Source organism: Lithobates pipiens, unplaced genomic scaffold (genome assembly GCF_037356315.1).
Source record: "Lithobates pipiens isolate NorthernLeopardFrog02 unplaced genomic scaffold, aLitPip1_a1.2 Scaffold_10, whole genome shotgun sequence".
Classification (NCBI taxonomy): domain Eukaryota; kingdom Metazoa; phylum Chordata; class Amphibia; order Anura; family Ranidae; genus Lithobates; species Lithobates pipiens.
Genome location: NW_027507686.1, coordinates 109,199,189 through 109,225,830, shown reverse-complemented (window position 1 = coordinate 109,225,830; position 26,642 = coordinate 109,199,189). Strand labels below are relative to the sequence as shown.

General features: G+C 43.3%; 1 pseudogene; it reads left to right on the top strand.

Moving 5' to 3' along the window:
- Window positions 1-5,750: 5,750 nt before the first annotated feature.
- LOC143955982 (U2 spliceosomal RNA) lies at window positions 5,751-5,858 on the top strand (annotated as a pseudogene).
- Window positions 5,859-26,642: the final 20,784 nt, after the last annotated feature.

Here is a 26,642-nt window from a genome sequence, read left to right as displayed (position 1 = left end):
TAGGGGTTAACTCCTTCACTGCCAGTCACATTTACACAGTAATCAATGCATTTTTAATCCCACTGATCGCTGTATGTATACATGTGAATGGTCCCAAAATAGTGTCAGAAGTTTCCGATCTTTCCGCCATAATGTCGCAGTCACGATAAAAATCACTGATCGCCGCCATTACTAGCAAAAAAAAATTGTTAATAAAAATGCCATATATAAAATAAAAAATGTGGTGCACATAAAAATTCATTAACATATATTAGCACATAAATTATGCATAAAAGTCCAGAAAGTAAGAAAGAGTTCAACGAATCAGCAGGTGATTTCCCTCCACCTCATCCAGCAAATATGAACACAGTAGGGATCCCATCACCATCACCCAACATGACAGACCCTTACTATCAGTGCAACGGTAATGCACATGTAATGACACCACTCTGCTCTACAAATCCTCCCAAACAATACAACATTCACCAGTTTATTGAAAAAAATTCCACTCGCATTTTTGTTGATTCATAAAGGCAAACAGCGCTTCATTAACAATCGCTGTAGTATAGTCTGTCTGCGTCCCACATCAAGCCAAGCTCTGCCCAACGTTTCGTCACTCAAAGTGCATCATCAGGGGCGTGGCTTGAACGTCTATAGGGACAACCTTAAATGGACAAACATACTTGGAAGTGCTGTGCGTTCCACGCATCAAGCGGGAACAACCAGCTTAACTGGAAATGACCTCTAATCGGAATCACCAATGACCAACCACAGACATTAAATTAAACAAACGCATAACAAAGTACCTTAAATACTTAAAAATAGCCTCTATGCTTCTTCTATAAAAATAGAAGGCACCATGTAAGAAGTTTAACCTACTTATAACTATATTAGTACTGCAAGGCTAACGTGAAATGCGGACAGGTCAAGAAACAGCGACATCTTGTGGTGGCACAATGAACATGCATACAAAGACATTAATTGATATTCTAAATACATGAAAAATAGAAATAAGATGAAAAAAATAGCTATAATAATACAATAAAAAATAAGCACTGAAAAATACCTAAAACAAAAATAACGAGTGATAATAGAAAATAATAAAGCGAAAAATAATAAAAATAAAATCAAATAAAAAAGAAAAACAAAAAATAAAAATAAATGTAAACATAAAAATGAAAAGTAAAAAATACCATAAAACTATCCCCTATTTTGTAGACGCTATAACATTTGCGCAAACCAATAAACGCTTATTGCAATTTTTTTACCAAAAATATGTAGAAGAATGAGGAAAAATATGTTTTCCTGGTGCCCCCATGGCAGCATACCTGTGATAGCTCCGCCCCGGAGTCCTCCCCTCAGGATAGTTAATAGCTTATAAAAATGACCAACCTACCCCCCCTAGCATTCTCCTTTTTTTCCTCATACCTAACGGATAGTGTTTGGACGTATCTTACCTCTGCCGTGAGCAGTTTCCATCTGGGTTCAAGCCTCTCCCAGATGCAGTCCCCATTTCTTGGGTTGCTAACCAGCGCTTATAAGAGGGGAGCCCCTTCTGAGGGTCTTTTGGGGCAGCAGCCACTTCCTACGTGGGATATTGGTTCTGCTTGAAGGCAAAGCTGTCAGTCGGTGGGGCAGGTATGGGCTCACTTCTGAGCTTTCCCTTTTTCATTGTGCTGTTTATTTTCTTTCTGCCTTTTCACGAGCGGTGTTATTTGCAGCAAGCGCTGGGCGCGCAGCGCTGTACTCTGACTATAGTTATGCTGGTAGGGACGGTGCGGCCGTTCTCCGCATGCACGGGCGTCTGACGCTGCCGGGGCATCTTGGAGAAGGGAAAACAGGCAGTTTTACCCTTCGGTGAGCAGAGGAGGGGGAGGGGAGGTTCCTTCCTCTACTTAGGGGCTGCAGGGTCAGTAGGAGGCAGGTGTAGCTAGCTGTAGGTGCTGCCTCCTGAGTGCTCTGTGTGGACTGAAACCTGATTCCTTAGTAAGTAAAAGAAAGAAGTAAATAAATGTGGCTGTAGTGCGTTTGACTATAGGTTTTGCTTGTGCATGATTCTTTTCTCTGTACTTGTTTTTGTTCTCTATTAAATGTATATTTATTGGTTTACATGTGTAGAGGAGATAATTTAGGGGGTTGTAAGGATGACAGAGATGGATTTGTGTTGGATCTATTTTTCTTTCTTCTCAAGCATTTTTCATGAAGAAAAGTTGTGGTTGAAATTACAGGATGAATTTGTAATTGTTTAGGCAGGGCTGTATAGTTGGGGATATCTGAATATGTGTGTATGTATGTGTATATATATATATATGCATATGTGTATAGGTGGGAAGGGGGGTGTATATTCACGGGGTCTCATAGGAGTCTATTGTGTTTTCTTTAGTATTCTGTCCAGTCACTTTCGCCCTTGCCTGCCCTGCAATTATGAGCCAGCCGCCGCTAGACCAAGACCCTTGCTTTCTTAGGTAAGGGTACGTGGCAAAAGATTTTTCTTCTTTTTTTTTTTGTGTCGGACTAAAAGAGAGCCTTGCGCTTTTGTGCTAGACTGTCTCATAGCGCAGCCTTTTAGTCCATTGGAGGCCGCTTCACTATGGAACCTAACGCTCAAAACTGTTTTTCTAGTTGCTATAACGTCGGGGAAGAGAGCTTCGGAATTGCAGGCGTTGGGAGCAGAGAAAGAACACATAGTTTTCTTCCCGGATAGGGTAGAATTGCGGACAGTTCAAGGATTCGTCCCAAAAGTGTCATCCCGATCCACTCTCTCTGAGGCTTGGGCACTCCCTTCATTCACGGATCCTTTATCTGGTTCGTTGCAAGAGTTGGATGTTTCTAAAGTTCTAGCACGTTATTTGCAGGCCACAAGTCCTTTCAGAGCGTCGGATAGATTATTCGTACTACCATGGGGCAAAAATAAAGGGAAAGGAGCCACATCGAGGACGATAGCTTCATGGATTTGTAGGTTAATTCAAAGTGTGTATAGGGCTAGAGGGTTGGAGCCTCCGGCGGTGAAAGCCCATTCAACGAGAGCAGTTTCTTCTTCGTGGGCGGCAAGAGCAAGTGTATTGTTGGAAACGACCTGTAAAGCGGCCACATGGACATCGCCAAATACATTCATGCGCCATTACAGAATTGACCCAGAAGCACTCACTTCAGTAGAATTCGGGAAAAGGGCAATTGAAGCAGGTATCGCTTTTCCTTAAATAAAATTTTCTTTGAAGCAGTACCCACCCTGGTCTTAGCTATTTATTGTATCACAGGTATGCTGCCATGGGGGCACCAGGAAAACAGAAAATTGTTTCATACTTACTGTAATTTTCCTTTCCTGGTGCCTACCCATGGCAGCATACGCTCCCTCCCTTGGTATTCGATATAATTGGAGAATGCTAGGGGGGGTAGGTTGGTCATTTTTATAAGCTATTAACTATCCTGAGGGGAGGACTCCGGGGCGGAGCTATCACAGGTATGCTGCCATCGGTAGGCACCAGGAAAGGAAAATTACAGTAAGTATGAAACAATTTTCCGTTTTTTTTTATATATATTTTTGGGGGGATATTTATTATAGCAAAAAGTAAAAAAATTATTATTTTTTTTTTCAAAAATTGTCACTATTTTTTTGTTTATAGAGCAAAAAATAAAAACCGCAGAGGTAATCAAATACCACCAAAAGAAAGCTCTATTTGTGGGGGAAAAAAGGATGTAAATTTTGTTTGGGAGCCATGTCAGTTAAGGCGACGCAGTGCCGAATCACAAAAAATGCTCTGGTCTTTTGCCAACCAAATGGTCCAGGCTTTAAGTGATAATTAAGTGATAATCCCTGATGAAGCAGTTTATATCCAACTCCACATTTAACCCTTTAGGGGTGAGAGTGTCAATTTAAAAAAATCCAGTAAGTTTCATGCTTGGAGAGTTCCCTGACCATATTGGAACCTCTCCACACTGGTTTCACATAGTCTACCCAAAATTTCAGACCTGGGGGGGGTCTTGATTATGATGAAGTTTGAATCGCAGTGACACATTATGGTCCTTAACCACCTCAATACAGGGCACTTAAACCCCCTTCCTGCCTAGACCAATTTTCTCACACTCTGAATGACAATTACTCAGTCATGCAGCGCTGTACCCATATGAAATTTGCTTCCTTTTTTCACACAAATAGAGCTTTCTTTTGGTGATATTGGATCACTAGTGGGACCGTAAATTTTGTGAAAAAAATGTCTTTCTTTCTGTCATAAAATTTTGAAAATTAGCAATTTATCTTCTTAAATTTTGATCAAAATTTATACAACTACATAGCTTTGGTAAAAAAAATAACTCAAATTATTGGATATTATTTGGTCTTTGGGAAAGTTCTGGAGTCTACAAACTATGGTGCCAATCACTGAAAATTGATCACATCCGATCAGGTCTTCAGTATATCAGGTGTATCTCATTTCTTGAGACACTCACAAGTCAAGAAAGTACAAATACCTCCCAAATTACCCATTTTTAGAAAGTAGACATTCCAATGTATTAAGTAAGTAAGTAGTATGGTGAGTTTTTTTAAGTTGTAATTTTTTCTTACAATTCTTTGCAAAATTAAGATTTTTTTCTTACAAAATTGTCATATTATCAGGTTATTTCTCACTGCATGCAACAAATTACAACCCAAAATACATTCTGCTACTCTTCCCGAGTATGGCGATACCACTTGTGAGACTTTTACACAGCCTAGCCACATACAGAGGCCCAACATTGAAGTAGTACCTTCAGGCATTCTAGGAGCATAAATGGCACATCTCATTTCATGCCTACCTCAGTAGTGTATTTCGTTTTCTTTCCCTTTCATGACTAAGCCTATTTTTGACATTTGGTGTTTACAAGCTAAAATCCATATTTTTTGCTAGAAAATTACTTAGAACCCCGAAACATTATACATATATATATATATATATATATATATATATATATATATATATATATATATATATATATATATATATAATTTTTTTTTTTTTTTTTTTTTCATCAGAGACTCTAGGGGAAAGGGACACTTTCATGGATTTTAAAAAAACTAAACAATAAAATTAGCCCAATTTTTTTTGCATAATGTGAAAGATAAAGTTACGCCGAGTAAATAGATACCAAAAATGTCACACTTTATAATTGCACGCACTCGTGGAATGACGACAAACTACGGTACCTAAAAATCTCAATAGGTGACGCTTTAAAAAAAAATTCCGGTTACCAGGTTAGAGTTACAGAGGAGGTCTAGTGCTAGAATTATTGCTCTTGCTCGGACGATCGCTGTGATACCGCACATGTGTGATTTGAACACCGTTTACATATGCGGGCGTGACTTCCGTATGCGTTTTCTTTGCTGCGCGAGCTCGTGGCGACGGGGGGGGGGGGCGCTTTCAAGAATTTTTTTTTCTTATTTATTTTATTAATTTTTAAATTAATAAATTGTTTTAAAAAAAAATAATAATAATTTGATCACTTTTAATGCTGTCAGTAATAGGTGGTGACAGGTACTCTTTATGGAGGGATTGGGGATCTAAAAGACCCCCGATCCCTCCTTTACACTTCCACGTATTCAGATCGCTGAAAACGGCGATTCTGAATACTGTATATTTTTTTTAAATCCAGCGCCATTGGCAGCCGAGTAAACAGGAAGCGACACCATGACGTCGCTTCTGTGTTTACAATTAGGAGACTGGAATGACGCCACTTACTGCGTCATTCCAGTCCCTCCCTAGCCGCTGGAAGCGGCGGATGTGAGATCGGTGCTCCCGATCGCTTCTCGGCCTTTTGGCTAAGATCAAGTGTAGTATCTGTTCTTATCAGTTGCCAAAGGAGGCGCTGTTCCATCCCCAATAGAAAGGGTTTGGTCAGCACTCTCCGATGGCGTAATTAGCATCCGGAAGGACGGTTTTGGTAGGGGCCACGTTGTGCCGCCCGACAGAAAACTGGGGGCCGATGCATGGTTGTGTCTGAGCCGTCTGGAAGGATGCTCCTGGTGAGGATGGGTGCTGCCACTGGTCTGACCCAGAGTGTCGAGTACCTGGCCTTCTGGCCTGGATTGGAGTAGTTCTAGCCCTGGACAGTTTTTCGGGAGGGAAAACCAGCTGCTCCCTATGTTGTGGGGAGGATCGGTTAGTACTTCCCGAATGTAATTAGGAAGGAGTGATGGGAGCGACGGTGGAGCCTGATGGTAAAGGGCTCTCACCAAGCTTTCTGATCTTCATGCCTTCCTGTCTAGGGTGGAGGCTGCTGTGGTCCGGACTGTGGGTCAGGGCAGTCTTGAAAGCCTATGGAGTATGTGCTCCTGGAGTGGCAGTCCAGGGGTGCCTAAGAATCACTGTGAGTGAGGGTCACTTTGATTTTGGGCACCAGGGTCACTGCGCCATAACACGCTTTTTTAGCACCTGCCCCTTGGGCCGGGCCTTTTGGCTGGGACCAGGGGAATTTTTTATTCCTGGCTGGAGGGCCTGGTCATTGTTTTACACAATGACCACCTTTTCACTCATCTCTCCACTATCCCTTCCCCACTTTTTATTTTCAGTGTGTGTTTTGTCACGTCTTGTTTTGTCACTTTGCACGTTTGCTGTGATGAGTAGGGTCACAGGTCCCAGGGCCTGTCCTGAAAGTCTGGGGAGGGGGTGGACATGGCCTTTTTCCTTAGTTCGCCCTCTTCCTTAGGGTTGGGATCTCCCTTCGGGGGAGCCTCACCTAGTATTTGGGTGGGTCTGTCTCGGCAGACCTTCCAAAGAACGGGGTCTGACTGGTTTCGGCCAGGAAGACCAAGTTTTAAGTGTCCTTGTCCCTGTCAGGAGCCTAACGCCCCAGGGGATTCAGGACAAGGCTCTCTGATTTTAGAGGGCTTGTGTACCAGTCTGCACTTTTTTGTGTCACTCTTTATGTGTGTGCACATTTTTTTATGCACCGGGTGAAGTTTTTGAGTGTATTTTGTACGCCACAGGCTTTAAAAAAAATAAAAAAATAAATGGGTGCTCCTGATCGAGCGGGAGCACCAGTAAGAGCGGTGGGAGGGGGGGGGACATCCCCTCCCGCTCCTCCGGCATAACAGCCGAGCGGCTTTTAGCCGCATTGGTTGTTATGGCTGTAAAGCCAATCGCCCGCTCTAAAAAACGGTACCGGGATGATGCCTGCAGGTGCGGGCATCATCCCAGTATACCCCCCGGAAGCCGAGTACGCACATCTGCGTACGCTCGGCGGGAAGGGGTTAAATCGTTTTTATTGAAAATTTTCCATTAGTTAACAGTATGGAAATACAAAAATGTTAAAGAAATGTCAACGTACACATTCAACGTGATATCATATCCGTTTGTCGTAATACACAGATCAATGAATATAAAACACTCATATTATCTAGAGCTAGGTATACATTAGCAAGCAATCTAGCTAATCAATGCAATCTAGCTAATCAATAGCAACGATATTTGTTTATAAGGTACCATAGGCATACACATAGGGAGTATAAAGAAAACAAGTGAAAAAGGTGAGGAGAAGAGGAAAGGGTGTTCTACGGTCCGACCCGCACGATAGTTAAGAGAGTTATATAGAGGGTAGTGGCTAGTATCATCAAAGTTTAAGCAACAAAGTTTAACCACTTTTTGCGATTCGGCACTTCATAGCTTTAACTGACAATTGTGCGGTCGTGCGACGTGGCTCCCAAACAAAATTGACGTCCTTTTTTTTCCCACAAATAGAGCTTTCTTTTGGTGGTATTTGATCACCCCTGCGGTTTTTATTTTTTGCGCTATAAACAAAAATAGAGCGGCAATTTTGAAAAAAACACATTATTTTTTACATTTTGGTATAATAAATATCCCCCAAAAATATATATATAAAAAAAAATTTCCCTCAGTTTAGGCCGATACGTATTCTTCTACATATTTTTGGTAAAAAAAATCGCAATAAGCGATTATTCATTGGTTTGCGCAAAAGTTATAGCGTTTACAAAATAGGGGATAGTTTTATGGCATTTTTATTAATATTTTTACTAGTAATGGCGGCGATCAGCGATTTTTATTGTGACTGCGACATATGGCGGACACATCGGACATTTTTGCCACATTTTTGGGACCATTGTCATTTATACAGCAATCACTGCTATATAAATGCAGTAAAGGGGTTAACCAGTGGGTGGCAGTGTAGGGGTTAAGTGTTCCTAGGGGTGTGTTACTAACTTTTGGGGGCTGGGCTTTAATTTAGTGAACACTGATCTCTGCTCCAATCACATGGAGCAGAGATCAGCGTCACTAGTTGCTAGGCAGAATGGGGAAATGCTGTTTACAATGGCATTTCCTCGTTCAGCTGCCTCATGAGGCGATCGCGGGTATGCCCGTGGCGATTGAGTCCGCGTGACCCGCAACCGGACTCACGGGGGTCCCGACCAGCACGCAAGCGTGCCGCTAGCGGCACGCTCGCGATGGCAGGGCGGTATTAAAGATTGGACACACCTGTATGCCAATATGCCTGCCTGTGCCATTCTGCCGACATACATCGGCATGCGCTGGTCGGGAACCGGTTACGCAATCAGTCTACGTTGTACAGCCCTTCCAAATTTTCCAGTGGATGTCGAATTGCTTCTTAGTGCCCTGTCTGGTAGCCAGTAATGACTCATAAATATAATGGGACTGGGTAATTCTCATTACTTCCGAAACATTAGGGGCCTCGTTACACTTTAGCTATTAATGTTCTGACCACTAAAAGAATATGTGTAATCACCACATGTAAGTCAGGAGGAAAGGTTTCTATACCTACATTTAGCACCACCAAAGCCGCGTTAGAATGGCGTCAAAATCCCTGTAAGAGATCATACGAAATATATTATTCCAGAAGCTGGTCAGGTGCTTGCAGTTCCAAAACAGAGGTGAGTTAGTAGGGGAGAATTTGGACAATGTATAGGGCGTGAGATACCACCGAAGGATAATTTTTTATGATATTTCCCAGTGGCCAATACATCTAGAAGCCTTGTACATTGATTTAAATGCGTTAAGCCATTGAGAAGTTGTGATTTTTTTTGTCTAGGTCAGATTAACACTTCTGGAAGGGGCGGGAAATGATAAAATTGAGCTTTTATTGGAAAATATTGTAGAAGAGGGATATACCCTTTGTTGGAGCGGGGATGTTACATAATAACACCAGATTTCTTCTGGAATATATATTCTGGAATATATACAGTACAGAACAAAAGTTTGGACACACCTTCTCATTCAAAGAGTTTTCTTTATTTTTATGACTATGAAAATTGTAGATTCACACTGAAGGCATCAAAACTATGAATTAACACAAAAAAAGTGTGAAACAACTGAAAATATGTCTTATATTCTCGGTTCTTCAAAGTAGCCACCTTTTGCTTTGATTACTGCTCCGCACACTCTTGGCATTCTGTTGATGAGCTTCAAGAGGTAGTCGCCTGAAATGGTTTTCACTTCATAGGTGTGCCCTGTCAGGTATAATAAGTGGGATTTCAAGCCTTATAAATGGGGTTGGGACCATCAGTTGCGTTGTGCAGGAGGTGGATACAGTGCACAGCTGATAGTCCTACTGAATAGACTGTTAGAATTTGTATTATGGCAAGAAAAATGCAGCTAAGTAAAGAAAAACGAGTGGCCATCATTACTTTAAGAAATGAAGGTCAGTCAGTCCGAACAATTGGGAAAACTTTGAAAGTGTCCCCAAGTGCAGTGGCAAAAACCATCAAGCACTACAAAGAAACTGGCTCACATGAGGACCGCCCCAGGAAAGGAAGACCAAGAGTCACCTGTGCTGTGGACGATAAGTTCATCCGAGTCACCAGCCTCAGAAATCACAGGTTAACAGCAGCTCAGATTAGTGAACAGGTCAATGCCACACAGAGTTCTAGCAGCAGACACATCTCTAGAACAACTGTTAAGAGGAGACTGTGTGAATCAGGCCTGTATGGTAAAATAGCTGCTAGGAAACCACCGCTGAGGACAGGCAACAAGCAGAAGAGACTTGTTTGGGCTAAAGAACACAAGGAATGGACATTAGACCAGTGGAAATCTGTGCTTTGGTCTGATGAGTCCAAGTTTGAGATCTTTGGTTCCAACCACCGTGTCTTTGTGCGACGCAGAAGAGGTGAACGGATGGACTCTGCATGCCTGGTTACTACCGTGAAGTATGGAGGAGGAGGTGTGATGGTGTGGGGGTGCTTTGCTAGTGACACTGTTGGGGATTTATTCAAAATTGAAGGCATACTGAACCAGCATGGCTACCACAGCATCTTGCAGTGGCATGCTATTCCATCCGGTTTGTGTTTAGTTGGACCATCATTTATTTTTCAACAGAACAATGACCCCAAACACACCTCCAGGCTGTGTAAGGGCTATTTAACCAAGAAGCAGAGTGATGGGGTGCTGCGCCAGATGACCTGGCCTCCACAGTCACCGGACCTGAACCCAATCGAGATGGTTTGGGGTGAGCTGGACCGCAGAGGGAAGGTAAAAGGGCCAACAGGTGCTAAGAATCTCTGGGAACTCCTTCAAGACTGTTGGAAAGCCATTTCAGGCGACTACCTCTTGAAGATCATCAACAGAATGCCAAGAGTATATGGAGCAGTAATCAAAGCAAAAGGTGGCTACTTTGAAGAACCTAAAATATAAGACATATTTTCAGTTGTTTCACACTTTTTTGTTCAGTATATAATTCCACATGTGTTAATTCATAGTTTTGATGCCTTCAGTGTGAATCTACAATTTTCATAGTCATGAAAATAAAGAAAACTCTTTGAATGAGAAGGTGTGTCCAAACTTTTGGTCTGTACTGTATGTTGTATTAGTTAATAGTTCTTAAAAAATGAGAGATTTGGATGTTTTTGTAATAGTCCCTGGGCGGTATATGAAATTGTGTTTGGAGGGAAGTAAAATGTCGTTATGGTATAAGTCCGAAACATACTGTATACCTTTATTTTGCCATGCAAGTGACTGTAAAGTTTGGGATCATATGGAGGGGGAGGTGGGCAATTTACGGAGCTCTCTCCATGCTAACAGGGAGGCCTGTATAGCAAGTGGCAAGTTATTTATAGTGAGTGGTCGCTATGCATCAAGAATCAAAAGGGAATAGAGATCTTTGGTCGGGCTTAAAGCCTGTTCAGTACTACTCCACGGAACATTAGGGGAAGGGTTAACCCAATTTCATGTATGTCTATCATCCCATGCCATCAGCAAGTCTGTTTCACTGGAAGAGTTTTAGAACAGCGAGGTCGTTTGGAGCAGGTGAACATTTGGTAGTGGTATGGGTAGAGTACGAAATATAGAGTATCTGGGGCAGTATGAGCATTTTAAATGAGGCCAGTCTTACCCATCCAGGATAACTCTATTTTAGCCAACCTCTGTGTTTCCTTAGTTATTCTGTCTATTAGAGTGAGATAGTTGTCTTCAGCTAGTTTGTGGGGATCTGCTGTGAGTTGTAAACCCAGATATTTTATTGTAGAGTCACTCCATGTGTATGGAAAGTTGGTTTGCAGTTGAGGCGTCAGTGGAATTATGCAGTATGCCAAATTCTGTCGAACTCTTCTCGTCACATCTGACGCCTGTCCTCCTGGGGTGAAGCCTGTTTGATTGGATTTGATGAGAGTGGGTAGGATGGGGAGAAGTCTATGGGCTAACATTTTTGCATACAATTTCACATCGGTATTGAGTAGGGATATAGGCCTAAAATTTGCAGGGGTAGTGGGTTCCTTGCCTGGTATGGGGATAGTAATAACATATGCTTTAAGCATTTCAGAGGGAAATGAGGCAGAGGACATTGCTTCGGCATATACCGACTGGAGCGTTGGAGATAAGGTGTGAAGGAAAGTTTTAAAATATTCATTTGTCAGACGCCAGATGATTTGCCAGATGGGAGTGTCTTTATAGCTTTCATGAGCTCAGGCTCCGTAAGGGGAGAATTAAGGGATGTTAGTTGTTCTTGTGAAAGAGAAGGTAGGCTAATATTGGCAAGAAAGGTTTGAATGTGTTCCTCTTTAGGTTGAGGGGTATTAAGATCTTTACTAAGGTTATATAGTGAGGAATAATAATCTTTTGGATTGAGTATTTTTTTTTGTCTGTCGAATTTAGAAGGTATGGAATTTTTATTACGTTCTACTTACTTTCAATCTGTGAGCAAGGAATTTACCTACCCGATTGCCTGACGAATAATAAGACCGCTTGAGAGCATTGATATGCTTATCATATTTTTCCAGGAGAAGGAGCCTGAGATCTGACCGCAATTTGGAAAGTTTACTAGCTATGGATGCAGTAGCAGCTTCTTTGTTTAGGGATTCTAAGGCTTTAATTTCGTCTAAGATGTGATCAAGTTTTTGGGTCCTCTGCCTCTTCTCCCGAGAACATATTTGTAAAATAATACCTCTGATGAATGCTTTATGTGAATACCACAATGTAGCAGGATTAGAGACAGAGTGCGTATTCAATGAAAAAAATTTAGTCAATTGTTTAGTGATATTATACTACATGAGACTGCCTTTGGAATATACGGGAGTTAGCACACCATACATATGCAGGGCTGGGGGTGTGCCCCTCCACCACCGTTATGGAGACAGGTGCGTGGTTGGACCACAAGATGTCATGTATGGTGGAGGAGGACACCGCCTGCAATAACATTTTATCTACCAAGATCATATCAATTCTTGAATAGGTATTGTGTCTGGGGGAGTGTAAGGACTAGTCCCTTTCATTGGAGTGTTGGCATCTCCAGACATCGTAAACGTCTTCTGCGTTTAGAAGAGGTTGGAGTTTAGGAGGAGATCGTTTAGATTTGGTGGTAGTGTCCACTGTGAAGTCCGCAGTAGAATAATAATCTCTGCATATTACTAGAGAGCCTCTTTGGATGGTAGATATCTTGCGGAAAAGTTTCTTCAGGAACCGTAGTTGATGGGAGTTAGGAGCGTAGAGGTTTACAATAGTAAAAGGTTTGTTGTTAAGTTCCGCTACTAGGATCAAAAAGCGTTCATCTGGATCTATTTGAGTGTTAAGCTGAAATGTCACTGAGTCTCTGATGGCTATGAGAACGCCTTTTTAATTTACCGGAGCAGAGGCTAGGACTATGTGCGGAAACAGTTTGTGATGGAATCTGGGCGTGTTGGATGCTGAGAAATTATTCTCTTGGATGCAGAGGACGTCCGCCTGGAGCTTCAATGCTTCTCTCCAGGCTGAGGCCCTCTTAGCTGGATGGTTTAAACCATGAACATTAAAAGATACTATTTTAAGCACCGTGGAGAGAGCTTTGGAAGAGATATTGACAGTACCTTATCCGTCAAGGGGCTCCTTTTGATCGTAGACGGTGGTGGTGATAGTAGAGAGAGGTTATCTCCAGATGTAGTATGGGTGGATTCGTCTCGTACAGGTCAGACCAAATGTTTGGAAATTCGGACAAGAGAGGAAAAACGAAAGAAAAAAAAAAACATATAACCAGGAACTAAACACATTAGTAAAAAGGTAGATTCAGATGAGAATCTGGAGGCAGAACAGCTGCCCATTACCATTGAGAGGGGGAAAAGTAATGTGCCATGCGCTCCATATCCTTAAGGGAATCTAATGTTTGATGTAGATAAAGTGCGGGGGTACTTAAAGTGGAGGGCCACCCTGAAAAAAAAAATACATAAAAAATTTGAAAAAAAAAAAATGAAAAACATTTTTTTTTAACATACCAGAAATGCCTGTTGCTACACACATCATCCTAATCTGCCTCTTCCTCCTCCGCGGAGATCTTCTGTCTTCTCTCCTCCATGCGGCGTCTTCTGGGTAATGGGTCGCGCTGTGTTCTGGGAACTGTGTGTCCCAGAACACAGCGCGCCCCATTCACAAAGCGCTGCGCGACTCGCACATGCGCAGTAGGAAACGCCACTGCCTGTTTCCCTTAGCCAAAATGGCGGCGCCGGGACCCGAGAGCCGAGGGACGGGTCAGCCTCGGGCGGCCGACATCGCAGGCGCCCTGGACAGGTAAGTGTACTTATTAAGTCAGCAGCTACAGTGTTTGCAGCTGCTGACTTTTAATTTTTATTTTTTTTTAAACCGGCCCTCCTCTTTAAGTATCTTGTTTCTTGCTTTTATGTTTGTGTTTGCATGACACCGTTTGCCACGTATCTTGGGTATCCAGCTTTGCAGAGGATGGAGAGATTTCAGCTTTTTGGTCAGGAATGATGTCCAGGGAGCAGAGGAAATTTAGTCCTTCCTCTAATGAGTTAATCACTGTAGTTTTCCCATCGAGAGTAACAGATAACTTCGTTGGATACCCCCAGCGATAGTGGATATAGTGATTACGTAACGCTTTAGTCACAGAGAGTAATGACTTGCGTTTCTGCATAGTATATTGAGAAAGATCTGGGAAAACTTGTACATGAGAAAATCTTTCTGGAGGCTAAGGGTTTTTACGGAATGCCATCATGAACTGCTCTTTGGCCTGAAAAAAATTAACTCGCATTAGGACATCCCTAGGGATGTTATCTGGGAGATGGGATGGCTTCGGAATCCGATGGATTAGATCAATGACCAAATATGATTCAGAGGCAGAGGGTAGAAATACTTTCATGAGGTCCTTAGCATATTCCTGTAGTTGTGTTGGTTGTACAGTTTCTGGGATCCCCCCGTATTTTAACATTATTCCTCCTTGCCCTGTCTTCGAAGTCGGCCATCTTGGCTTTGAGCCAGGAGATGTCTTCTGCTTGTTCCCCATGTGCATCCACCAATGTATTATGGGAGGATGCAAACTCTCCCATTTTTTGTTCAACATGGGCTATTCATCCTTCCAGCTCCCCCACTTCGGATTTTAGGAAATTCATGCATTGTAGCATGTCTGCGTGCAGAGAACGTCACAGGGATACCAGCATATCCTTTAGAGTTGTGTCGGATAGCGGCTTATTGGTAGTGGGGAATTCATTAATACACTCAGAAAGTTCCCTTGTGCCATCCATAGAATCCTGCCCCATGCTTACCTGCGGTGTGTCAATCGTCAGCCGTGGCTTTGACTTGGCAGGGCTACAGAACAGTGGTGTGGAGACTCCGGGTGATCCTGGGCTGGATGCTGCTGAGTTGGAGCTGCCGGCTGGCGAGGGAGAACCTTCCGTGGGAGGTGATGGATGGTGTCAGTGTTGTCGGAGGTACCCGGAATGAGACAGATTCCCATCGCTGGAGCGGAGCAGAGAGACTAAGCATCCATGCTCTTGCGCGGTAGCCCGTGTATTTAGGTTTTGTGCTGCCCTAGGCCTGACTAAACTTGCGCACTCCCAATTTAAATATGACACACCCCTGTCAGGGCCACACCCCTTGCCATTTAATACCCGTCCTGAAATTTTCGAGTGGGGACACTAGTTCTGAGGGCCGGAGGGGCCAATGGATTCCCTTAATTTGCATAGATTTCCTCTCACTTCCTGCTTGGCTATGGGGCAGGAAGTGAAGAGAAATCTCTGCAATGGGACAGGGATGGTAAAAAATAAACTGGTAGGGATTATAACCCTCCCTTATGTTCTGGAAATTTTGGCCGTACGCAGAGCACACAGCCCAATCTCCTGTTTCCCATGATAATAACATTTCCGTCTTAATGATATAATACTTTAGCTTACCTTCCAAGCCACTCATCCAAGTATTCAGACATCACCCACATTCCTACATCCTCCTTTCAGCCTGGCTGCTTCTCAACAGTCCCCTCTGGTTCCCCATTAAAGAGACATCACCAGCATTCTTACATTCTCCAATCGGTCAGCATCTGTCCTTGGGGGCCCAGACCCTTGGTCATTCTTTTGTGTCGAATGAATAAAAAGCCCAACAGGAAGTGATTGTCCACAACAGGCAAGCAATTCCTCGGTACAGAAAATGACATCACAGGAAATGACATACATTAAAGGGGAGGGCACTCACAAGAGGAAGTGCACACGCCCCGTTTTAGTCAGCATGGAGCCCAGACAATACTGTTTCAAAGTAAACAGTATCTAGTAAGCTCATTCTACTGGTTCTTACAGGCTTGAGACAATCTGCGGGGACATTGCTACTGGTGTTGTCAATATACCGTACGAGTATATTAACACGGCAGATACCAATGTCCTATTATTAAAGCAGATATGTATCCAAAAGGTATAACGTAGCCACACAGAGATAAAATAATGTTTATCTCATTATGTGGACTTCGCTTCTCTAATGCGCATAGTCATTTGAAGGCAAGAAGCCCAGCGCATTGCGCTTGGTACCTACAGACCAACAAACATCCACAGACACAGAGAACACGTCTCAAATCCCATGAGAAGGTTTTCATATTGACCGTGTTTTACCACTGGTCTCGACTTAACCCAAGTGCGCTCTGCTAGAGTGCTCCTCAATTAAACCAGGCACAGGGAGACAGATGACAATCTATAAAACACATCCTAGATTTAAATGTTATACAATCAAATTTACACAACACTTATTCTATCCAAAATTTAAAAAGTGTTGCCTATAGTTCTACTTTAAGCACAAATTTCTGATAATTTTATGGCGAGGACTAATGCCGCGTACACACGAGAGGACTTATGTCCGACAGACCTCCAAAGGAGTTCCGCCGGAGTTCCGACGGAGTTCTGGCGGACTTTTCGACCGAACGGACTTGGACACACACCATCACACCAAACTCAGACGGAGTTGAACGTGATGACGTACGACTGGATTCGAATAAGGAAGTTCATAGCCAGTAGCCAATAGCTGCCCTAGCGTCGGTTTTAGTCCGTCGGAGTAGCATACACACGAGCGGATTTTTCGAAGGGGACCGGGTCCGGCGGAGTTCCGTCGGGAAAATTTGAAGCATGCTTCATTTCTAAAGTCCGTCAGACTTTTGCGAAGCTAAAGTCCGTTGCAGCCCACACACGATCGAATAGTCTGACGGACTCAGTCCGTCGGACTTTGGATGTTGAAAAGTCCGCTCGTGTGTACGCGGCATAAGAAGATATAACAGTGCCAATGGTGCAGCAGAAAACATATAACAGTGAAGAAGGTTTGTTGTCCAGGATGATAGGACAGTCAAAATTAGAAGCGGCACACACACACACACACACACACACACACACACTTGCAGAATACCAGCCATCCGCATACCGGAAGCAGTGAGCTTGCTTTATGGGGGTGCTAGACTAATCTGCCTCTCAGCCCGGTCCACCCCATAAGACTGATGCTACACTAACAGTGTAGTGCAAGCCGGTGGGGACTTTTCGTGCTGCCCCCCTGCAAGGTGCTGCCATAGGCCTGGGCCTTGTTGGCCTAGGCCAAGATACAGCGTTGGCCTACCTATCACACTTTTGAAGGTCCTTGAGCACAAGGACAGTGAAATTACCCACAAAATTACCCCATTTTGGAAAGCAAACACCCCAATGTATATTCTATGAAGCATGGGCTGCAGATAGGTACTCGGGTACTCTGATGAGCTCCAGATAGGTACTCGGGTAACTTGATGAGCTGCAGACAGGTACTCTGATGGCCTGGTGACAGGTACTCGGGTACTCTGATGGCCTGGTGACAGGTACTCGGGTACTCTGATGGCCTGGTGACAGGTACTCGGGTACTCTGATGGCCTGGTGACAGGTACTCGGGGACTCTTATGGGCTGGTGACTGGTATTCGTGTACTCTGAAGGGTGGTGACAGGTACTCTGTACTCCTATGAATTGTGACAGGTACTCGGTTGAATTGTGACAGGTACTCAGATGGACTGTGACAGGTAATCGGATGGACTGTGTTGGGTACTCGAATGGACTGTGACGGGTACTCAGATGAACTGTGACAGGTACTTTGATGGGTGGTGACAGGTCTTTTTTTTTTTGGGGGGCGCAATCAGCGCGTGTTCGTGTACACTGTAATCGGTAAAGAGATGATGCCGCAATCTCCTTCTCACACACGATCTGTGTGTGAGGAAGAGAACCTGGTAACATCTCTTTACCGCTATATGTTTACATTTAGTGATTGGCTGTAAAAGGATCACAGCCAATCACATGGTAAATAGCCACCGGCCAATGGCTGTTTACCAGCGTCGGTGACGAGCAGTGTTCCCGGGAACATGCCGCCACCGACATGATCCCTTGCATGCTCCGTGCAGAGTGGGGCGGTACCGTCTGTGATCGGCCGTGATGAAGATCACGTGGTAAACAGCCATGCCCAATGGCTGTTCAGCCCCCTCGGTGGCGAGCAGTGTCTTTGTGACACGCCACCACCGTTTAAATGGACGGACGTCATATGACGCCAGCCCAGAACAAGAGCTGCGCTGCCTGGCCGTCATATGTCATGTGGCGGCAAGTGGTTAAACCCAAGTTATATGTTCTGCATTATGAACCCTCAAGGTTTTTTAGTGCACCCACATACATTACCCCCAAGAGCACTTCAAGACATACACTATATGCGTTATATTGCATGCAATGAATTCTTTGATTATAAATTCTTTATTGATCATGGGTGAGGTGAAATTAACTAGACATTTCATAGGGGCAGCAACCTCCCTACATGGCTAACATTTTCGGCATGTGTAGAAACCATCATTGTCCCAAAATGTGGAAGGTCTGGTAGGGGGGATCTAGAACATTTTTTTTTTTTACTACCCTTTCTCCCACATTAGGGGCCTTAAGGTAACTAAACTTGGGGAACCCGTGGGGTAAAACTGGTTTAAGGGTCTTATCTAAACACAGGGTATGCCAATGGGCCTTAAAAATAGATTATATTTTGTTACTGTATATTGTGAGTGGAATGATTAAATAAATTGCAGAACCTAATCCTTCAAAGGAAAAAGAAGAAAATTAACAAATTGGAGATTAAAATTAACCAATTGCAGATGTAGTTGGACCCAATTAAAGGATTCCAGCAAATGACTGACTTTAATAACCGTATTAAAAAAAGATTGTAAAGAGTAGATAAGGACACTCATAAAGTGATTTGAACAATTTTAAAATTAATTCTATTTATTGCTGGCAGAGTACAATAAATCCTAATAAAAAGGAATTGTGTGCAGAAAAAGACCTTATTAAGTCTAGTTGAGAAGACTCAACACCATATCTCGCATCCATCTTAACAATTATATAGGAATGAAAATACAAATAGTATGAAACCCACCCAGTCTACATCAAGTTACATGACACCTAAGAGGTGAAATCAGACTAACAAACAAACAAATTCACATCTCATATCCTATGAGGAAGTTTATCACGTCCCTCTAACTAACAGATTTGAACCATTGTGGAATTACAATGATGCAAATGGCTCATACACTCCACATCCTTTTTTAGGGAGAGGGAGGGGAGGGCGCAGATACCCACCTCAGAGAAGAAGGCCACCACCCCCATACCCCCCAGTGGCACCCATTTACAGAGAACAACAATGGAGAGAGCAGCCATATTGGGGGATAGATTGTGCCCAACAAGGCCCAAGAAAGGAAGAAGTAGGGGCTGCAGGGCAGGCTCTAGAGTCCAACAAAAAAAGAAGGTGGGAAACAGATTAACGGGAATCTATAATTTAAGGAATGTCCAATTGACCCAAAAAGAAATGAATCTGTTGCACCTTGGTTTGAAATGGGGGCTGGAAAGACACATCAGTAAATTTGACGTATACGTCGATGTTCATCAGCCTTTCTCAACCAGTGTGCCACGGAGTGTGACACTGGTGTGCCGTCTGAGGTTCTCGGGTGTGCCACGGGATTAGGGGAGAGAGCGGCTGTCAGATGAGCCCGATCTTCCGATCCCCTGCCGCACTGTACTTCGGCACTGTGAGAAGCTCTGTCAACCTCAGTAAAGTGCAGGGGAGTGTGCTGTGCTCTCTGCTTCCCCCTACAGTGCAGCACCCAGCTATATTTGCTTTAAAAGGGCTATATGTGTCTGTATGTTAATTTTAATCCTGACCCCCCCTCCCATTCCTGTACCATCATAACTGCTTTTGTAGGGCTTGTATGTGATAGCAGCAAGGACTGCTGCTCCTCTGAAAAGCAATCCATGCACAGATCGCTTTTCAGAGGCATTTGACAGGTGGTAAAGAGGCATTATGTTGCCTCTTCACCACCTGTTTTAATGCAGCATCACTACACCACAACCATGCAATGCATACAGTTGCGGGGTAGTTGCAGTGCAGCCCCATTCCCCCTGGTTATACCTTCAGCTGCAGCCACAGATTGTGTACACCCCTAGCTGCAGCTAAAGGGGGAGAAGTTGGGGGTGGTAAAAACAGATCAACCATATGGTTTTTACTGCCCCTCCAACGTGTAGGGTAGCCCATTAATTTCAATGGGCTTTCCTTTCCAGGGAAAGAAGTCACTGACCTTTTTTTTAAAATTGCACTGCACCAAAAGCACCCCACATTTTCCAATGTGTTGGGTACCATTAATTAATTAAATGCAGGTTTCCGTTACATCAGAGGGGGGTGGGGTCACCTACATGTCATTGGGGAAGCTTGGCTTCCCCACTTGCATCAGAAGGGGTGGGGGTCAGGTGATGGATGGCCCCGCCCTCCTCATATAAGAAACGTCAGGCCGCCGGGATCCCGCAGTGTTTCCGACAGTGGAGTCAGAATGCATGGATGGACTGCGCTGCGCTGGACTGAGAGATCGCCCGTCGCTGGATCAGATCAGCCATCACTGGACCCCGGAGAGATGATCAGCCATCGCTGGATAGCAAGAGTGGATTATCACCGCTGGAATCTTTTTTTTATTTTATTTTTTTTTTTATTTTATTTTTTTTATAAAGGACTTTTTCAAAAGTGTGTTTGTCTTATTTATTTATTTTTTTACACTTTCTTTGTGAAATGGTAGGGGTACTTTTATACCCCCTTACCATTTCAAACGGGGGACCAGGATCTGGGGGTCCCCTTGTTAAAGGGGGCTTCCAGATTCTGATTAGTCCCCCACCCGCAGACCCCCACAACCACCGGCCAGGGTTGTGGGGATGAGGCCCTTGTCCCCATCAACATGAGGACATGGTGCTTTGGGGGGGACCCCAAAGCATCCTCCCAATGTTGAGGGCATGTGGCCTGGTACGGTTCAGGAGGGGGGGGCGCTCTCTTGTCCCCCCCCCCTCTTTTCCTGCGGCCTGCCAGGTTGTGTGCTCGGATAAAGGGTCTGGTATGGATATTTGGGGAACCTCACGTCAATTTTTTTTTTATTTGAGGCGGGGCTCCCCTTAATATCCATACCAGACCTGAAGGGCCTGGTAATTGAATTTGGGGGAACCCTACGTTTTTTTTTAATCAATGACTTGCAATGAGTGTTCTCTGTATTATGGGAGCCGACAATTCATTATAGCTGGGAGTGATTTTAAATGACTTTTTTTCCTGCATAAATGACACTTTGTGCAGGGACAGTTCTAAGCATGGGAAACATGTGCCCCTTCGCAGGCATACTATAGACAACCCCAGTTACAACATTTAAAGGAATATTACACTTTTATTGTTTCACTTTAAGCATTATTAAAATCACTGCTCTTGAAAAAACGGCCGTTTTTAAAACTTTTTTTTGCATTGATCCATGTCCCCTGGGGCAGGATCCGGGTCCTCACACACTTTTTAGGACAGTAACTTGCATATTAGGCATATTAGTACAGGAACCTTTTCTGAAGTCGGAGCAACTTCAGTGGTGTACATTAACCGGTTCCCGACCAGCGCACGACGATGTACGTCGACAGAATGGCACGGACAGGCATATTGGCGTACAGGTACGTCCAATATTCAATGCCGCCCTGCCATCGGGAGCGCGGCGGCGGCGGCGCGCTCCCGCGCTGGTCGGGACCCCCGTGAGTCCGGTCGCGGGACCCGCGGACTCGATCGCCGCGGGCATCCCTGCGATCGTCTCACGGAGCGGCCGAATGGAGGAAATGCTGTGTAAACAACATTTCTCCATTCTGCCTAGCAACTAGTGACGCTGATCTCTGCTCCATGTGATTGGAGCAGAGATCAGTGTTCACTAAATTAAAGGACCCACCCACCCACAGTTAGTAACACACCCCTAGGAACACTTAACCCCTACACTGCCACCCACTGGTTAACCCCTTCACTGCCAGTGTCATTTACACAGGAATCACTGCATTTATATAGCAATGATTGCTGTATAACTGACAATGGTCCCAAAAATGTTCAATGTGTCCGCCATAATGTCGCAGTCACAATAAAAATTGCTGATCGCCACCATTACTAGTAAAAAAATAATAAATGATTAATATAAATGTCATAAATCTATCCCTATTTTGTAAACTCTATAACTTCAATAATCGCTTGTTGTGATTTTTTTTACCAAAAATATGTAGAAGAATACGTATCGGCCTAAACTGAGGGAAAAAAATGTTTTTTATATATTTTTGGGGGATATTTATTATAACAAAAAGTAAAAAATAATGCGTTTTTTTCAAAATTGGCGCTCTATTTTTGTTTATAGCGCAAAAAATAAAAACCCTAGGGGTGATCAAATACCACCAAAAGAAAGCTCTATTTGTGGGAAAAAAAAGGACGTCAATTTTGTTTGGGAGCCACATCACACAACTGCGCAATTGTCAGTTAAAGCGACGCAGTGCCAAATAGCAAAAAGTGGTCTAGTCTTTGACCAGCAAAATGGTCCGGTCTGTTAGTGGTTAAAATCAATGCTCCCGAAAAAATCTGCAGTTTTTAAACCTTTTTTTTGCATTGATACATGTCCCCTGGGGCAGGACCCAGGTCCCCAAACACTTTTTAGGACAGTAACTTGCATATTAGGCTTTAAAATTAGCACTTTAGATTTCTCCCATAGACTTGTAAAGGTGTTCTGCGGCTTTTTCGAATTTGCCGCAAACACCCCAAATTGTTCACTGTTCGCTTAACAGGCGAACAGGCAATGTTTGAGTCAAACATGAGTTCGACTCGAACTCGAAGCTCATCCCTAATACAGAAGACAGCCAAGGTTATACTGAGAGGCTAGTATATACAGAAGACAGCCAAGGGTATACTGAGAGGCTAGTATATACAGAAGACTGGCTAGTGTATACAGAGGGGCAAGTGTGTACAGAAGACAGGCAAGTGTATACAGAGAGGCTGGTGTATACACAAGACACTCTGGGGTATACAGAGAGGCTAGTGTATACAGAAGATGGTCTAGCATATACAGAGGGGCTAGTGTATACAAAGAGGCTGGGGTATACAGAAGATAGGCCAATGAATACAGGAGACATTCTAGTGTATATAGAGGACAAGCTAGGGTATACAGAGAGTTTAGTATATACCGACAGGCTAGTGTAAACAGAGAGGCTGGGGTATACAGAGAGGCTAGGGTATACAGAAAACAGCCTGAATTATAAAGAGAGGCTGGGGTTTACCGAGAGCCTAGGATAAAAAGAAGACAGGCTAGTGTATATAGAAGACAGGCAGCATGTGTACACAGAAAACAGGCAGGGCTATATAGAAAGGCTAGGGTATACAGAAGACAGCCAAGGGTATACAGAGAGGCTAGTGTATACAGAAGACTGGCTAGTGTATACAGAGGGGCAAGTGTGTACAGAAGACAGGCTAGTGCTTACAGAGAAGCTAGTGTATACAGAACACAGTCTGAGATATACAGAGAGGCTAGTGTATACAAATAGGCTGGGGTATACAGAGAAGTGAATGCATACAGAAAAAAGGCTGGGAGGCTAGTGTATACACCAAGGCTAGTATACACCGAATCCTGGCTAGTGTATACAGTGAAGCTAGTGGGTACAGAAGAAAGGCTAGTGTATACAGAAGACAGTCTGGGGTATACAGAGAGGCTAGTGTATAGAGAGAGCCTGGGGTATACAGAGAGGCTAGGGCATACAGAAAACAGGTTGGGGTATACAGAGAGGCTACTGTACAGAAAAGACAACCAAGGGCATACAGAGAGGCTACAATATACAGAAGACTGGCTACTGTGTACAGAAGACAGGCTAGTGTATACAGATAGGTTAATGTATACAGAAGACTGTCTGGGGGTATACAGAGAGGCTGGGGTATTCAGAGAAGATACGGTATATAGAAGATAGGCTAGTGTATATAAAAGACAAGATAGGGTAAACAGAGGCTGGGGTATACAGAGAAGCTACGGTATACAAAAACAGCCTGGGTTATACAGAGAGGCTGAGGTTTACCGAGAGACTAGGCTAAAATGAAGACAGGCTAGTGTATATAGAAGACAGGCACATGTATGCAGAAAACAGACTGAGGTATACAGAGAGGCTGGGGTGTACATAAAACAGGGTGGGGTATATAGAAAGTCTAGTGAATACAGAAGTGACCAAGGGTATACTGAGAGGCTAGTGGAGTGATGGTGAACCTTGGCACTCCAGATGTTTTGAAACTACATTTCCCGTGATGCTCAACTACACATCAGAGTGCAGGAGCATCATGGGAAATGTAGTTCCAAAACATCTGGGGTGCCAAGGTTCGCCATCACTGGGCTAGTGTATACGGAGGAGCAAGTGTGTATAGAAGACAGGCTAGTGTATACAGAGGTGCTAGTGTATATAGAAGAAGTTCTTGGGTATACAGAGAGGCTAGTGTATACAGACAGGCCGGTGTCTACAGAGAGGCTGGAGTATACAGAAAACAGGCTGCGGTATGCAGAGAGGCTAGTGTAAACACAGAGGCTAGGGTTTACAGAAAACAGGCTGAAGCATACAGAGAGGCTGATGTGTAAAGTAGACAGGCTAGTGTATATAGACAGGGTAGTGTATGCAGAAGACAGTGTGTGGTATACCGAGAGGTTAGTGTAATACAGTCTTGGGAATACAGAGATGCTGGGGTATACAGGGAAGCTAGGGTATACAGAAGACAGGCTAGTTTATACAAAAGACAAGCTAGGGTATACAGAGAGGCAAGGGTATAAAGAGAGGCCAGGGTATACAGAGAAGCTAGGGTATACAAAGAGACAAGGGTAAACTGAAGACAGGCTAGTGTATGTAGAAGACAGGCACTTGTATACAGAAGACAAGCTGGTGTATAAAGAGAGGCTGGGGTATACAGAGAGGCTAGGGGATATTGGGAGTTTTGGGTATGCAGATAGGCTAGTGTATACAGAGAGGCTAGGGGATACAGAGAAGCTAGGTTATAAAGAGGAAGTAGTGTATACAGAGAGGGAAGTGTAAGTAGAGGACAGGCTATGTTATACAGAGAGGCTAGGGTATACAGAATACATGCGGAGTTAAACAAAGAAGCTAGGTTATACAGAAGACAGGCTAGTGTATAGAATGGATAGGGTATACATAGAGACTAGGGTATACAGAAGACAGGCTGTATATAGAACACAGGCATGTGTTATAGAAGATAGGCTGGTTTATACAGAGAGGATAGTGTATACAGATAGGCTAGTGTATACAGAAGGCAGTCTGGGGTATACAGAGAGGCTAGGGTATATAGTAGACATCCTAGAGTATACAGAAGACAGGCTTGGGCATATAGAGAGCCTAGAGTATACAGAGAGGCTAGTGTATACGGATAGGCTAGTGTATACAGAAGACAGTCTGGGGGTATACAGACAGGCTATGGTCTGTTGAGCTATTGGTCTATTATACACAGCTGTGTATCGTTATTACATTATATTAGTAAACTCGTACTTGCATAGAAAGCTTCTTGATCAAGAGTCCCTTTCATTTATAAGCCCACTTGCCTCTTTGTACAAACTATCCTCACTACAACATGCTTGTCTACTATATACAATAGTATGGCTTCTGTATACACTATGTATACATCTGTCTGTATACCCCAGCCTTTCTTTATACCTTAGCCTGTTATCTATATAGATTTTTAAACTAGCTGACTTCTATATACCCATGCCTGCTTTCACTAGCCTCGTTATTTTCACCAGCCTGTCTACGATATACACTTTGTATACACGGGGTATACTTGCCTATAGTTATAAAAAAGCCTCTTTGTTTACACTAGCCTCTCTGTATACCCCATACTGTCTTTTGTATACACTAGCCTATTTGTATACATTAGCCTGTCTTCTGTAAACACTATCCTTTCTGTATACATGTGTCTGTGTACTACATACACTAGCCCCTCTTCTGTATATCTGCCATTTCTGTATGCCCTTACCCTTTCTGTATGCGCTAGCCTAGAGAATTCCACTGTAAGTCAGATGAGGCCAGACATCACTCGGCAGCACATTGCAATTAACACAAAAACATTGTAACATTGCAAAATAGGAGTCTTGTAGAAGCTTTATTATTATTCTGGACTCCAGGTATTCTGTATCACATGTGGTTCAAACAGTTCAAACTTTTTGATATTAGTCTTGTTAAACTTCCCCAGTATCTTTAGGACGTCCTTCAGCTGTATTCAGGTAAGCTACCATCTCATAGGCAATCATCATACATGTAAGAGATATAAGCTTTGGCGCTAAAACCTTACCTAACGTGCACCTTGGTGCCAAAAAATAAAATAAATGTGCAGTAATCTAATCAATATTATTAATAGGCGGCCTTAAAAATAAAATAAATAAATAATGTGAACTAATGTGAAATATTAGTGGTATCTGCCAAATACCATATGTATACCCCTGATAAATACGTGTTAATATAAATAAATAAATGACGGTTAAAATGAAGATTAAAAAATATGCCCGTTGGCGTGCAACTCAAAAGTGCACATGTGCTATAAAAAGTGAGAATCATACAAAAATATAGAAGTAAAAATTAATGCATATGTGCTACATGTGAAGGATCATATACAAACCA